This window comes from Herpailurus yagouaroundi, unplaced genomic scaffold, assembly GCF_014898765.1.
Source record: "Herpailurus yagouaroundi ecotype Mexico unplaced genomic scaffold, PumYag 77, whole genome shotgun sequence".
Taxonomy (NCBI): Eukaryota; Metazoa; Chordata; class Mammalia; order Carnivora; family Felidae; genus Herpailurus; species Herpailurus yagouaroundi.
This window is the reverse complement of record NW_024412388.1, coordinates 24,590,770-24,604,867: the sequence shown is the minus strand read 5'-3', so window position 1 is coordinate 24,604,867 and position 14,098 is coordinate 24,590,770. Positions and strand designations below refer to the sequence as shown.

The following is a 14,098-nucleotide window of genomic DNA, read 5'->3' as shown; positions in this document are numbered from 1 at the left end:
TCACCTCCTTTACCAAAACCAGAGGACAATTGATGAAGGAAGTGCCAAAATCATTAAAAGGCACTTTACTGACCATCCTCTCTAAGCCAGGAATGATGGCGGATGGGTCCATAATTGAAATGTACTCTCATTTCAGGAGGAGGAGTCTGGAATGATACAGCCCAAGTGGTGGCAGTTACCCAACAAATACAAAATGGGAAGTGTTACTAATAAGCAGCAGGGTTGGCATGAAATCAGAGTGGTTTGATCCACAGAGATTTTTGGAAACAACTAACGAATCAGGGACAGTCTACTAAATTCCCATTTAATTTTTATAACAGTAACAGAAAAAAAAAAATACTTCCATGCCCAGTGAACAAAGGCCTATCTTGATGCAATAAACAATTTTGTTCTAATTATTTTTTTGAGATAGAGATAAAGTGAGATAGAGAGAAGGAGAGAGAGAATCCCAAGGAGGCTCCACACTGTTAGTGCAGACCCGACGTAGGGCTCAAACTCATAAACCGTGAGATCATGACCTGAGCCAAAGTTGGACATTTAACCGGCTGAGCCACCCAGATGCCCCAAAAGACAGTTTTGATTTTTCATCCAATGTCCATACTTGAGTAGGTTCAGGTGTGTCGACCACTGAATAAAAAGAAAGTTAGGGGCGCCTGAGTGGCTCAGTTGGTTAGGCAACTGACTTCGGCTCAGGTCATGATCTCACAGTTTGTGAGTTTGAGCCCCGCGACAGGCTCTGTGCTGACTGCTTGCTCAGAGCCTGAAGCCTACTTCGGAGTCTGTGTCTTCACCTCTCTCTACCTCTCCCCTGCTCACGCTCTGTGTTTCTGTCCCTCAATAATAAATAAACGTTAAAAAAAATTTTTTTTAAAGAAAGTTAAAGACCCTTAAGGAAAGACCCAACAATAACCTGCAGGACCATACCATGAGTCTTTCTCCAAAGAATTTGTACTCAAATATTCAAACCTTTTGGGAACAATCAGACAATGGCCACACAAATTCCTGGACACCCAGGATGCTTCTGCGCTGCACTAGAGTGTGGGCTTTACAGAAATGTATGAATCAATGTCTAATCAGGAAAACAGATACCACCCTACATATTTAAAGCAGAGAAGACTTTAATGCAGGGGGTTGGTCACAAAGACATTGGATATACTGAAGAATGTGGGAGAGAGAGAGCATTATCCAGAGCCCAGGAAATTGCTACTGCCCTTGGGCTGTAGCCTACAACCCCACACTCCCTACCGACAATGCTGGAGGACCCAGTGCTGTCAAAGCCAAGGTACCTCCTGAAGCAGAAAGGTTTCTCCCTTCCTCCCACCTTTAAATATAACCAAGTGCCGGGGCACCTGGGTGGCTCAGTTGGTTGAGCGTCCGTATTCAGCTCAGGTCATGATCTCGCAGTTTGTGAGTTCGAGCCCCGTGTCAGGCTCTGGGCTGACAGCTCGGAACCTGGAGCCTGCTTCAGATTCTGTGTCTCCCCGTCTCTAGGTGCCTCCCCTGCTCATGCTCTGTCTCTCTCTGTCTCTCAATAATAAATAAACGTTAAAAAAAATTAAATATAACCAAGTGCCTCCCATTGGCACAACCTAACTGGGACACAGCTATCAATGGAGTTTGGGAATTTGGGAAATGTAGTTTGCAAGATTCTGGCCCTGGCAGTCCAAGGGAGATCACAGTGGGACAGGTAAGAGGCTAGGCACCTAGAGAAAATATGAAGTATAGAGAGCCTGGTTATAAATGGAATTTTGACCAAAGTCCACTCAAGGATAGATCTAGCCCCTAAATCCATCTGCTAGTTTTTCCTCATTTGTATAATTAGACTAAATATCTTAAAGGGGCACCTAGGTAGCTCAGTCAGTTGAGCGACCGACTTCGGCTCAGGTCATGATCTCACCATTTGTGAGTTCGAGCCCCACATTGGGCTTGCTGCTGTCAGGGCAGAGCCTGCTTCAGATCCTCTGTCCCTCTCTCTCTCTACCCCTCCCCCACTTGCGCTTTCTCAAGCAAATAAATAAACATTTTAAAAAAAGAATAAATATCTTAAACTACTGGCAGAATCCTGCATTGGCACTCAGGCCATAGGTTGGTTAACAGCTTTTATTATTGGAAAAACAAAGTGCAAGTCATTGAAGTTCCTGATTCCCATAAAATGTAAATTAAAATAAAAGAGCTTGAGAGCATCACAAAGATTAATGCCACCATTAAAGACTTAAAATATGCGGAGGTGATGATTTCTGTCACATTTATATCGGTGTCCTGGGGCGCCTGGGTGGCTCAGTCGGTTAAGCATCCGACTTCGGCTCAGGTCATGATCTTGTGGTCCATGAGTTCAAGTCCCGGGTCGGGCTCTGTGCTGACAGCTCAGAGCCTGGAGCCTGTTTCAGATTCTGTGTCTCCCTCTCTCTCTGACCCTCCCCCATTCATGCTCTGTCTCTCCCTGTCTCAAAAATAAATAAACATTAAAAAAATATATATATATAAAACAAAGACACAGATATATATATAAACATTAAACATACATATATATGTTTATATATATAACAAAGACACAGATATATATAGAAACACATTAATATATATATACAACAAAGACACAGATATATATATATATAAACATTAAAAATATATGTATATATATAACAAAGACACAGATATATAGATATAGATATAGATATATATCTATCTGTGTCTTTGGGAACTGGAAAAGTCAGATAGCCTTGAAGAAGGCAGAAGAATATTGTAAACTTAATCAAATGGTGACCCCAATTGCAAATGCTGTTTCAGATGTGGCTTTGGGGAGGACAGATATCAGTACAACCCCCAGAACTTGATCAGGCCAATGCATTTTTCCCACTATGACAAAGAATATACGAGAAACAATTAGCTTTATAGTCCTGCCTCAGAGAAAAGCCCACCTGCTGGTCTCTGCCCTAATTTAGTCTGCAGGAGCCTTGACCCTACCGTATTCAGTCAGTCCCGTGCGAAAAACCAGAAGCTGCTCCTGGTCTTTCAAACAGATCTCGCTTGCCAGCAGCCACAGCTGCAGAGAGATGGTTTCTGCCTTAGTTCTGCTTTCCCAAGTCTCCTGTGGGTGCATCTACTTGAAGGAATCGGATTTACATCAGAACCTCCGCTGTAAGGGAGCCTGGGAAGTGTTTTTAGCTTTACACCTCCTCAGATAGAAGGAGGACGGAATAGAGGTCAAGATTCCATTCCAAGTTTCTGTCACTTCATCCCACAGGCTCTCATACTGGTGGCCCGATACTGATAGAACCAAAAAAAAAAAAAGAGAGAGAGAAAGTAGCAGGTGCCAAAGGGTGGAAGATAAATCCAGTGAAAATATAGTGCCCTGCCACTTCATTAAAATTCTGGGTGTCACATGTTTTGAGACACTTCAGGACATTCCCCCCAAAGCAAAGGACAGGTTGCTGCACTTTGGACTTCCCACCTCTTAGACGGAGCCCTAGGGTTTGATGGGTCATTTGGGATTTTGGAAGCACCACCTGGTGCACTGACTGCTCCTACCCATTTGCCAGTCTCCAGCTGTGAGTAAGGCACAGAGGGGGAGAGGGCAGAAGAGGCCTCCCGACCTGGTCCAGGCCATGCAGTGCACATAGTTCAGGCTTTCAGCCCTGATCGTTCGGAGTGCCTGAGGCAAATCAGAGTGCTCCCTGAGGCCTACCACAGACACTGATAGAAGGTCGCTGTAAACAGGCCCTCAGGGCTTGGAGGCAAAGCCATGCTTCATTCATAAGTGAGTATTTTTCTTTTGAGAAATAGCTCCCGGGTTTTCGCTGGGCTCCAGCAGACTGCACACTTGACCAAAGGGCACCCCAGGTGACCTTGTAACCTGAGCTGCCCCCCAATGAACTGCCATCTGACCCCTCTGCCCAGCAGTTCCCTCGGGGAAAGGGTCCATATAGAAGCAGGTTGTCCTCAAGGAGATTGCTTGAGAGACTTGGGAACAAAAGGATGGGGACAGAGGAGCAAGGATAGACCTGCTGGAGTGGGCCCAGACCAGTAGAATGTTCCCAGCTATGTGAGTGAGTACAACAAGGCTCCACTGTGAAGGGGAAATTAGTAGAGCCTGGTTTTCTGATGACAGATTCTGAAACAGCAAGAGGTGGCCCCGAGGGATAGTGGCGAAGGAGATCCCTCAGCAGGGCAGGACTGTAAGCAGCATGTCTCATTACCCACTTTGCCTGGAAGAAAAGACGGCCCGAGGTGAGGACCTGTACCAGTTCATGGGCAATGACTAATGATTTGAACAGCTGGAAGTCTTACAAGATTGGAAGTTCATGACAAAGAGGCTTGGGAAAGATGAATTTCTTAGAATGGTCCCAGATCATGAGACAGAAGGTATGCCATACAAATAGTCACCATGGGCCTCAACTATGGGGGAAGCTTTGAATAGCAAATAGAATGTTCTGTGGATGTTAACCAGATGGCCTCTTCCCCCAGCCAGTGCAGCTCTTGTTCCATAGGTTCATTGAAAAAGGACCATGATGACAGGAGTGGAGACTACCTGCATGGGCTAAAGAAGACGGACATCTCCATCTGTGGACTTAATACGCAGTCTTGTTATCTCACAAAATATTGTTTCTAACCATGGAAATCACTTTGCAAGACAAGAAGTGGGAAGCTGAGCAGGGGGTACCCGCAGGATTCATTGGTCTTACCACGTGCTCCATTAGTCAGCATTCTACCATGATGGAAAGGCCTCCTGAAGGTCCACGTAAGGTCCCAGCTGTAGACACTTCATGAACTAGAGAGCCATCCACAGGATACAGTAATGCTCTGAACCAGGGTACGTACTGTTTCTCCTTTAGCCAGAGAGCAGTTCGAGGACCAAGGGGCTGGATGTAGGAGTGGCTCTCTCACAATGAAACCGTTTTACAACTCAAACATTCTTTGCTTCTTGGCCTCATGACTATACGGAGGAGAGGTGTGTTAAAAGCCTGTAGTGTCTGAGGGACGAATGCCTCCACCAAGTGACACAGTTTTCCCACCAAACTGGAAGTTGAAACTGCCACCCAACCATTTTGAACGCTTCATGCTCCTGAACAGACAAGCAAAAAAGAAATCAAGGTATTTTCTGGGGTGACAATGTCTGGCTATCAAGGGGAAATAGGTTGTTACCACACAGAGGGGGCAAGGAGGCTTAGTGAAAGACTTACCTGTATTCCCGAATGATCCTATTCCTAGTACAAATCCTGTGATCAGAGTCACAGCAAGACTGCTGCAGTTCCATACAAGAGGGTCCCCCAGGGCACAGATCTCTCGGGAATCAAAGCTTGAGTCTCTTCTGTGAGCTAAGAACCTGGCTGTCCCTTACTGACTGAAAGCAGAAGAAACCTGAAATAGATATAGTGAAGAAGCAAAGCCATAAATACAACATCGGCCTTAAAATGGGTTATGGAGGCGACAATTATGGCCTCTACTTGAACTTCCCTCCTTGATGTGTCTATTCACACATTTTAGATATTTCGTCTTCTCCCTTTCCCCTACTATTGTCTCCAGCTGGTTGTGTAGGGATTATTAACTTCACCATTAGTCACAGAGTGCAGATTTTTGAGAAGGGAATTTGAGAAAGCTAGAGAAGGAACATCAAGGCACTGGGGTTCCTTCCTTGGGGAGTAAGGTTGTGTGTTTTTTTAATTTTTAAAAAATGTTTATTCATTTTTGAGAGAGAGAGACAGAGCGGGACTGGGGGAAGGATGGTGGTGGGAGGGACACAGAATCCAAAGCAGGCCCCAGGCTCTGAGTTGTCAGCACAGAGCCCGACATGGGCTCAAACCTACGAACTGTGAGAACTGTCAGCTGATGTCAGATGCTTAACCGACTGAGCCACCCAGGCACTCAGGGTGTTTTTAATTACAGGAGTGATAGCTGCTTTCTGCTAATCGGGAAGCAAGTGTAAATTTGGGACACAGGGTGTATGTATTTGGCTGCAAGTGGGGTATATAGGACAGTTAATGTTTGGGCCCCCCACATCGCAGGGGAGGAAAAACTTTCCCTCAGCCATCCTAGGTTCCATAGTTGGGTCTATGAAATAGACTGATAACAGATTAAAGGGAGAAAAGGAATACATATTTATTCACTTTTAATATTACATGCAGGTGGGGATCACAGTGGGAGGAAAAAGGAAATACCCCAAAAAAGCAGTAGGATTGGGAGGTTATATACCATCTTAACAGGAAAGGAGAGGGGAGGGATAGGCCACTTAGGGGAGAGAATAAATGAAGGGCCCTTAGAAGAAAACAGGGGAGATATGATGGTTTGCCACAAAGTGTGTCTGGATGTCACTTCTAGAAGTGGTGTCAATTTCTAGTCTCTCCTGTAAAAAAGTCAATCTTTCCTGGTTGATGAAGCTCCAGGGGAGGGGATTTTAGACAATTGAGTTCCTTTTGAAGGATCTGTCATTGAGCAGAGAGGGGGAATTCAGAGAAAGCCTCTCCCCAGATTTGTTGTTTTTTCAGGTGCAAGGTTCAAAATAATCAGTACACCAAAGCATCATATTTTGTGCTGGCATTTCCTGAATTCCTAAAGGATCCAACCCCAGTCTCCCTTTTGGGAAAAATTCTCACTGTCTGTTGTTATAGTAAGAAGGAAATGCCAGTTTTCACCTCCTACAGCTGTGACCTTCTACAGGAGCAGAGAGGGCTAGATCTTTCCTCTTTCTACTCTTAAGGTACAGCTAGGGGGCAGGCTTCTGATGTACAAGTCCCAAAAACAACACTGAAGATGGCTGGAAAGACCACTATTATATTTATTATTATTATTATTATTATTATTATTATTATTATTATTATTATTTTCTCAATGCGGGACAGAGGCACAGAAAGGGAATGTGGCTGGCTTCCCTGAGTCAAACCACAGTGCCACCTTCGGGAGTCCCGGGGACAGCCATCCCAGGAGCCAAAGTCATCAACTCCTCTGTGGCAACATCCTTTGTTCTTTGTACCACAATAATCTACCTCCTGGGTGGTTGTAAGAGTTACATGAGGGGTGCCTGGATGGCTCAGTCAGTTGACCATCTGACTCTTGATTTCGGCTCCAGTCATGATCTCGTGGCTCATGGGATTGAGCCCCATGTTGGGCTCTGCACTGGCAGCTTGGGGGCTCCTTGGGATTCTCTCCCTCTCTCTGTCCCTCCTCTGCTTGTGCATGCTCTCTCTCTCTCTCTCTCTCAAATAAATAAACATTTAAAAACACACCAAAAAAACTTTAAAAAAAAAGTTACATGGGACAACAGTGCCCAGCACACAAAGAATGTCCCTTTTTTGTAAATTATAAAGTGATACACTAAGTATGGGAGGATGGAGAGAAGAGAGCTTTGCTCAAGACCACATGGCACAGCACATTAGGAGTACAACCAGGGTGTACTGGTAAAAGTTTAACTGGCTTCAGCTGGGGAGTGGGGGACGAACATGATTTGTGGTGTTTGTAGATTTTGATGACATGAACACTCTGACCTTCGTCAATTTTTTTAAGTTTATTTATTTATTTTGAGAGAGAGAGAGAGTGTGTGTGTGTGTGTGTGCATGCAAGTGGGGTGGGGCAGAGAGAGAGAGAGAGAGAGAGAATCTGTCAGTGCAAAATCTGATGTGCGGCTCAAACTCACAAACCGTGAGATCATGACCTGAGCCGAAGTCAGATGCTTAATACACTGAGCCACCCAGGCACCCCTGACTTTTGTCAATTTTTAACTACCAGTGTGACATCACTGAATGCAAAGTTGGCAAGAAACCTGAACCAAGAAGCACACCACTATATAGTATTTTCACCGTATAGGCACAATAAACATAAGTCACTTCAAAAGCATAAGTGTTCATGAAATAACTATAATTAAATATATATAAGTTATATATAAATTTAAATATATACAAAAATATAAATATATTTGAAGAAGACACAAAAAAATGGAAAAATATTCCATGTTCATGGATTGGAAGAACCAATATTGTTAAAATGTCAATACTACCCAAAGCAATCTACGTATTCAATGCACTATCTATCAAAATAACACTAGCATCCTTCACAGAGCTAGAACAAACAATCCTAAAATATATATGGAACCAGAAAAGACCCCAAATAGCCAAAGCAATCCTGAAAAAGAAAACCAAAGAGGGAGGCATCACAATCCCAGACTTCAAGATGTGTTACAAAGCTGTAATCATCAAGACAGTATGGTACTGACACAAAAACAGACACTTGGATCAATGGACCAGAATAGAGAACCCGGAAATGGACCCACAAATGTATGGCCATCTAATCTTTGACAAATGAGGAAAGAATATCCAATGGAATAAAGACAGTCTCTTCAGCAAATGGTGCTGGGGAAACTAGACAGCGACATGCAGAAAAATGAATCTGGACCACTTTCTTACACCATACACAAAAATAAACTCAAAATGGATGAAAGACCTAAACATACGACCGGAAGCCGTCACAAAAGACATGAATAGACACTTCTCCAAAGAAGACATCCAGATGGCCAACTGACACATGAAAAAATGCTCAACATCACTCATCAGGGAAATAAAATCAAAACCACAATGAGACACCACCTCACACCTGTCAGAATGGCTAACATGAACAACTCAGGCAACAACAGATTGCCTGATTGGCGAGGATGCAGAGAAAGAGGATCTCTTTTGCACTGCTGGTGGGAATGCAAACTGGTGCAGCCACTCTGGAAAATAGTATAGAGGTTCCTCAAAAAATTAAAAATAGAACTACCCTACAACCCAGCAATTGCACTACTAGGTATTTATCGAAGGGACACAGGTATGCTGTTTCAAAGGGACACATGCACCCCAATGTTTATAGCAGCACTATCTACAATAGCCAAAGTATGGAAAGAGTCCAAATGTCCATCGATGGATGAATGGATAAAGAAAATGTGGTATATATATACAATGGAGTATTACTCAGCGATCAAAAAGAATGAAACCTTGCCATTTGCAACTACATGGATGGAACTAGAGGTTATTATGCTAAGCGAAATTAGTCAGAGAAAGACAAATATCATATGACTTCATTCATATGAGGACTTTAAGATACAAAACAGATGAACATAAGAGAAGGGAAGCAAAAATAATATAAAAACAGGGAAGGGGGACAAAAACATAAGAGACTCTTAAATATGGAGAACAAACAGAGGGTTACTAGAGGAGTTGTGGGGGTGTGTGGGCTAAATGGGTAAGGGGCATTAAGGAATCTACTCCTGAAATCATTGTTGCACTATATGCTAACCAATTGTGACTAATCTTGTCACGGGTAGAGATAGCCCAGCTGGCCCTGGGGGCACAAGCCCATAATGTGCCAGTGCTGGTCTGCTGTGAAACATACAAGTTCTGCGAGTGTGTGCAGACTGATGCCTTTGTCTCTAATGAACTAGATGACCCTGACGATCTGCTGTGGGAGTGAGGAGAACATGTGGTCATAGCTAACTGGCAGAACCACCCGTCCCTACAGTTGTCAATTCTGGTCTATGATGTGACACCCCCCACACCCCCAGAACTGGTGGATCTGGTTATCACAGAGCTGGGGATGATTCCTTGCAGTTCTGTACCTGTTCTACAAGTCAAGAGTAGTGACCAGTGAGTGAGGGAACACAGGGTCAATATATGACATATGCCCTAAAAATCAATCAATCAAAAAATAAAAATAATTATATAGTGATGAGTTTGGGGTATTCATTACCTTTGGTTTTATATAATTTATTTCATATACTTTTTATATCATTTAATTTTTATAATGGCTGTGTTCAACAATCAGCTCATAAAATTCCTAAAATTTTTTAATTAAAAAATTTTTTAATGTTTATTATTTGAGAAAGAGACAGAGAGCAAGCAGGGGAGGGGCCGAGAGAGAGGGAGACACAGCATCGGAAGCAGGCTCCAGGCTCTGAGCTGCCAGCATAGAGCCTGGCGCGGGGCTCGAACCCACAGAGCACGAGATCATGACCTGAGCTGAAGTCGGCCGCCCAACCAACTGAGCCACCCAGGTGCCCCAAAACTCCTAAGTTTTTTTTAAGTTTATTTATTTTGAGAGAGAGAGAGAGAGAGCAAGCAGGGGAGGGGCAAAGAAAGAGGGAGACAGAGAATCCCAAGAAGGCTCCTTGCTGTCAGCTCAGAGCCTGACTCTGGGGTCAATCTCTGGCAAACCATGAGATAATGACCTGAGCTGAAATCAAGAGTCAGTTGCTTCACTGACTGAGCCACCCAGGCACCCCTAAAATTGCTAAAATTTTAACAGTCAGCTCTAGAAGACTGAACCAGAACCATTCTGCATGCTTTTAGGCATGCGTTACGCTGCCTCTAGCAGCAACTTCGGCATTTTTATTTTCCACTGGGCCCCACAAATTATGTAGTGGGTCTGCTGCCAACACTGTGCTGGAATCTCCAGTGCAGACCCAGGGTGGATTTTGGAGACTTCACCTCCCAGGATCATCTGGGGCCCATCTGCCTTCCATAGAGGAAACCAAGCTTCTCCAGAGGAGCCAGAGGGAATCCTAAGACTGCCCCCTTCCGTGCCTCCTGGAGACGGAGAGCCAGCTTCACCTGAATGAGTCCACAGCACCACCTGGTGGTACCTGGGTGTCAGGCCTTCCTGGGAGCCAAAGCCGGGAAGATCCTGGGACAAGAAATCATCAGCCAAGAGGGGTCCAGCAGGGCAGAAGGGGGCATGTCAGTCAAAGTGATGAGGGAGCGTGGGGCAAGCTGAGGGCAAAGTACAGGCTAACAGCAGCCCTCCCACCCCCTGTGCAGGTGGGATATGTATGATATTCCTTAGACACTCCTGACTGCCTAACAACAAAGAAAAGAACAATCTTATCAATAGCTGATCTCCAGAAATCTACAGACTCCGTTTTCTGGAGACCTAGTATCACCCTCATCAAGATGTAAGGGGGTTTAAGTGCTTGCCATGGTGATGTGGGAAACTAAGGCAAATGAAAAATCAAATTCCCTTACTGCCTACAGCCCATTGACTAGTCCTTGAAGCAGCAGAGTGACCTCCCTCTAGGAGCTCAGCTGCCTGCATGAAATTTTGCTACGGGCAAAAGGGAATTTTGCCTTAACATTATCCTAACCTCCCAGGATCCTGCCAGTCTCCTTAAACACACACAAAAAATTCCTTTACAAACCTCCTTTATCTTTAACCCCCAAGTATATGTTGGCAATTATACTCCAGGCTTATGGCCATTAAAAAAAAAATGTTTTTTAATTTTTCAATTTTAATTTTTTTTAAATTTTTAAACATTAAAAAAAATTTTTTAAATATATGGTATGTCAGATGGTGGTAAGTGGTGTGGAGAAAAAATTTAAGCATGGGAGAGGAATGGGAATGTGGGGGTGCAAGTTGCAACTTTAAATGTGGTCAGAGTGGGTAAAAGATGATATTTAAAAAAAATTTTTTAATGTTTATTTATTTTTGGTAGAGAGAGAGACAGAGACAGAGACAGAGCATGAGCGGGGGAAGGACAGAGAGAGAGGGAGACACAGAATCCGAAACAGGCTCCAGGCTCTGAGCTGTCAACACAGAGCCCGACGCAGGGCTCGAACTCACGGACCGCGAGATCATGACCCGAGCCAAAGTCGGACGCTCAACCGACTGAGCCACCCAGGTGCCCCCAAAGATGATATTTGAGTCAAGATTTGAAGGAGGTGAAGCAAATGGGTATTTGAGGTAAGAGCTTTCTTTCTTTCTTTTTTTTCTTCCTTCCTTCCTTCCTTCCTTCCTTCCTTGTTTATTTATTTTTGAGACAGAGTGAGTGGGGGAGGAGCAGAGGAGAAAGGAGACAGAGAATCCCAAGCAGGTTCCACACTGTCAACACAGAGCCCAACGCAGCCCATGAAAGTCCATGAATCATGAGATCATAACCTGAGCAGAAATCAAGAGCAGGACCACCCAGGCCCCCCTGGGATAAGGTCATTCTAAGCAGAGGGAACAAGAAGTTCAAAGGTTCTGAGTCAGGAGAGTGCTGGCAACTTTGAAGGAACATCAAAATGGCTAATATGGGAGAGGCGCCTGGATGGCAAAGTCGGTTGAGCATCTCACTTCAGCTCAGGTCATGATTTCACAGTTCGTGTTCGAGCTCCACACGGGGCTCTGTGCTGACAGCTCAGAGCCTAGAGCCTGCTTTGGTTCTGTGTCTCCCTCTCTCTCTGCCCCTCCCCTGCTCATGCTCCGTCTCTTGTGCGCTCTCGCGCTCTCTCTCAAAAATAAACAAACATTAAAAAAAAAATTATTTTAATGGCCAATATGGTGGTGCCTGGGTCGCTCAGTCAGTTAAGGGTCTGATGTCATCTTAGGTGCCCCGTGTTGGGACTTTCTGCTGTTAGCACAGAGCCCACTTCATATTCTCTGTCCTGCTCTCTCTCTGCTCCTCCCCCACTTCCCCACTTGCACTCTCTCTCTTTCTCTAAATAAATAAATAAATAAATAAACAAACAAACAAACTTTAAAAAAACGGCCAGTGTGACCGGAACAGGGTGATTAAAGGGGCCAGCAGTTGGAGGGCAGATCAACTACCTAGGGCCTTGAAGGAGATTGTGAGGACTTAGCAGCTTTTCCTCTGAATACAGTAAATAGATATTGGAGAATTTTGAGCAGAGGAGGATCACGATCTGACTTATAAATTTTTTAATGTGAGAAAACACATGGAACGTAAAACTCACATTGTAGCTATTTTCAACTAAACAGTTCAGTGGCATTAAGGACATTCACACTGTTGCACACCCAAAACCGTCATCCATCTCAGGAACCTTTTTATTTTACCACACTGGAACTCTGAACCCACTATTAAACAAGAACTCCCCATCCCTCCTCCCTCTAGCCCCTTGTATCCACCACTCTACTTTTTGTTTCTGTGAATTGTGACTACTCCATATGTTATATAAGTAGAATCATACAATACTCATCCTTTTGTGACTGGCTTATTTCACATGACATAATGTCTTCAGGATTCATCCACATTTTAGCCTGTCAGAATTTCCTCCTTTTTAAGGCTGAATAACATTCCCTTGTAAGTATACACCACATTTCATTTATCCATTCATCTGTCAATGAACACTTGGGTTTCTTATACTTCTGGGCTACTGAGAAAATGCAGCTGTGAATACTGGTGTACAAATATCTGTTAGAATTCCTGCTTTCAATTCTTTTGGGTATATACCAAGAAAGTGGAATTGCTGGATCATATGGTAATTCTGTGTTCAGTTTTTGCAGGAATCACCGTATTGTTTTCCAGAGCAGCTGCACCATTTTACATTCCCACTCTCTTATATTTTTTAAGAGATTACTTTCAGGATGAATTAAGGCTATACGAGAGGAAGGCAAGAGTGGATACAGAGATATCAGTTAAAAAGCTCTTGCATTTATCCAGGTGAGAAATATAATGGCTGGGACTTACACAGCAGCAGTGGAGGTGGTGAGAAGCGACAGGATTCTGGTGTTGTTTCAAAGGTAAAGCCGGGGCGCCTGGGTGGATATGTCAGATAAGCATCCTGCTTTGGCTCAGGCCATGATATCGCAGTTCAGTTCGTGAGCTGGAGCCTGTGCTGTGCTGACAGCTCAGAGCCTGGACCCTGCTTGGGATTCTGTGTCTCCCTCGCTCTCCGCCCCTCCCCCACTCACACTCAGTGTCTCTCTTTCTCAAAAATAAATAAGCTTTTTTTTTTTTTTAATTTAAAGGTAAAGCCAACTAGATTTGCTGAGGAATTAGCTCAGGTCATGATCTCCCAGTTTCATGAGTTCAAGCCCTGCGTGGGGCTCTGTGCTGGCAGTGAGGAGTCCGCTTCGGATTCTCTCCCCCCCCCCTCCCGCTCCTCCCCTTCTCACTCTGTCTCTGTCTCTCTTTAAATTAGTTAATTAAAATCGTGAGACTTGATGATATCATCTGGTGAATGATTACAGACATCGAAAAGGAGAAGGTCAAGGACTAAGTCCTTGGACATTCCAGCGACAAGAGGTCAGTGAAAAAACAGTAGAGAACACTGAAAAGGAGATGCCAGCAAGGTAAGAGGAAAGTCAGGAGGGCATGGTGTCCTGGAGCAAAGTGAAGAAAGTAAAAGTTTTAAAAGGTAGA

The 14,098-nt window shown here is 44.1% G+C and overlaps 1 protein-coding gene across 2 annotated transcripts in view; it reads right to left on the bottom strand.

Annotated features, from left to right (window-relative positions):
- The window catches only part of ZBTB8B (zinc finger and BTB domain containing 8B), a 38,732-nt gene extending 25,164 nt beyond the window's left edge, over positions 1-13,568 (bottom strand). Inside the window, exons 1-3 of one of the 2 annotated variants that reach the window (XM_040468030.1) lie at positions 13,424-13,568; positions 5,181-5,358; positions 4,683-5,062 (exon numbers count right to left, since the gene is read on the bottom strand). The gene's annotated coding sequence lies outside the window, so the exon portion shown is untranslated. The remainder of the gene's footprint in view (positions 1-4,682; positions 5,063-5,180; positions 5,359-13,423) is intronic. The other variant, XM_040468037.1, reaches the window with a different exon arrangement.
- Positions 13,569-14,098: the final 530 nt, after the last annotated feature.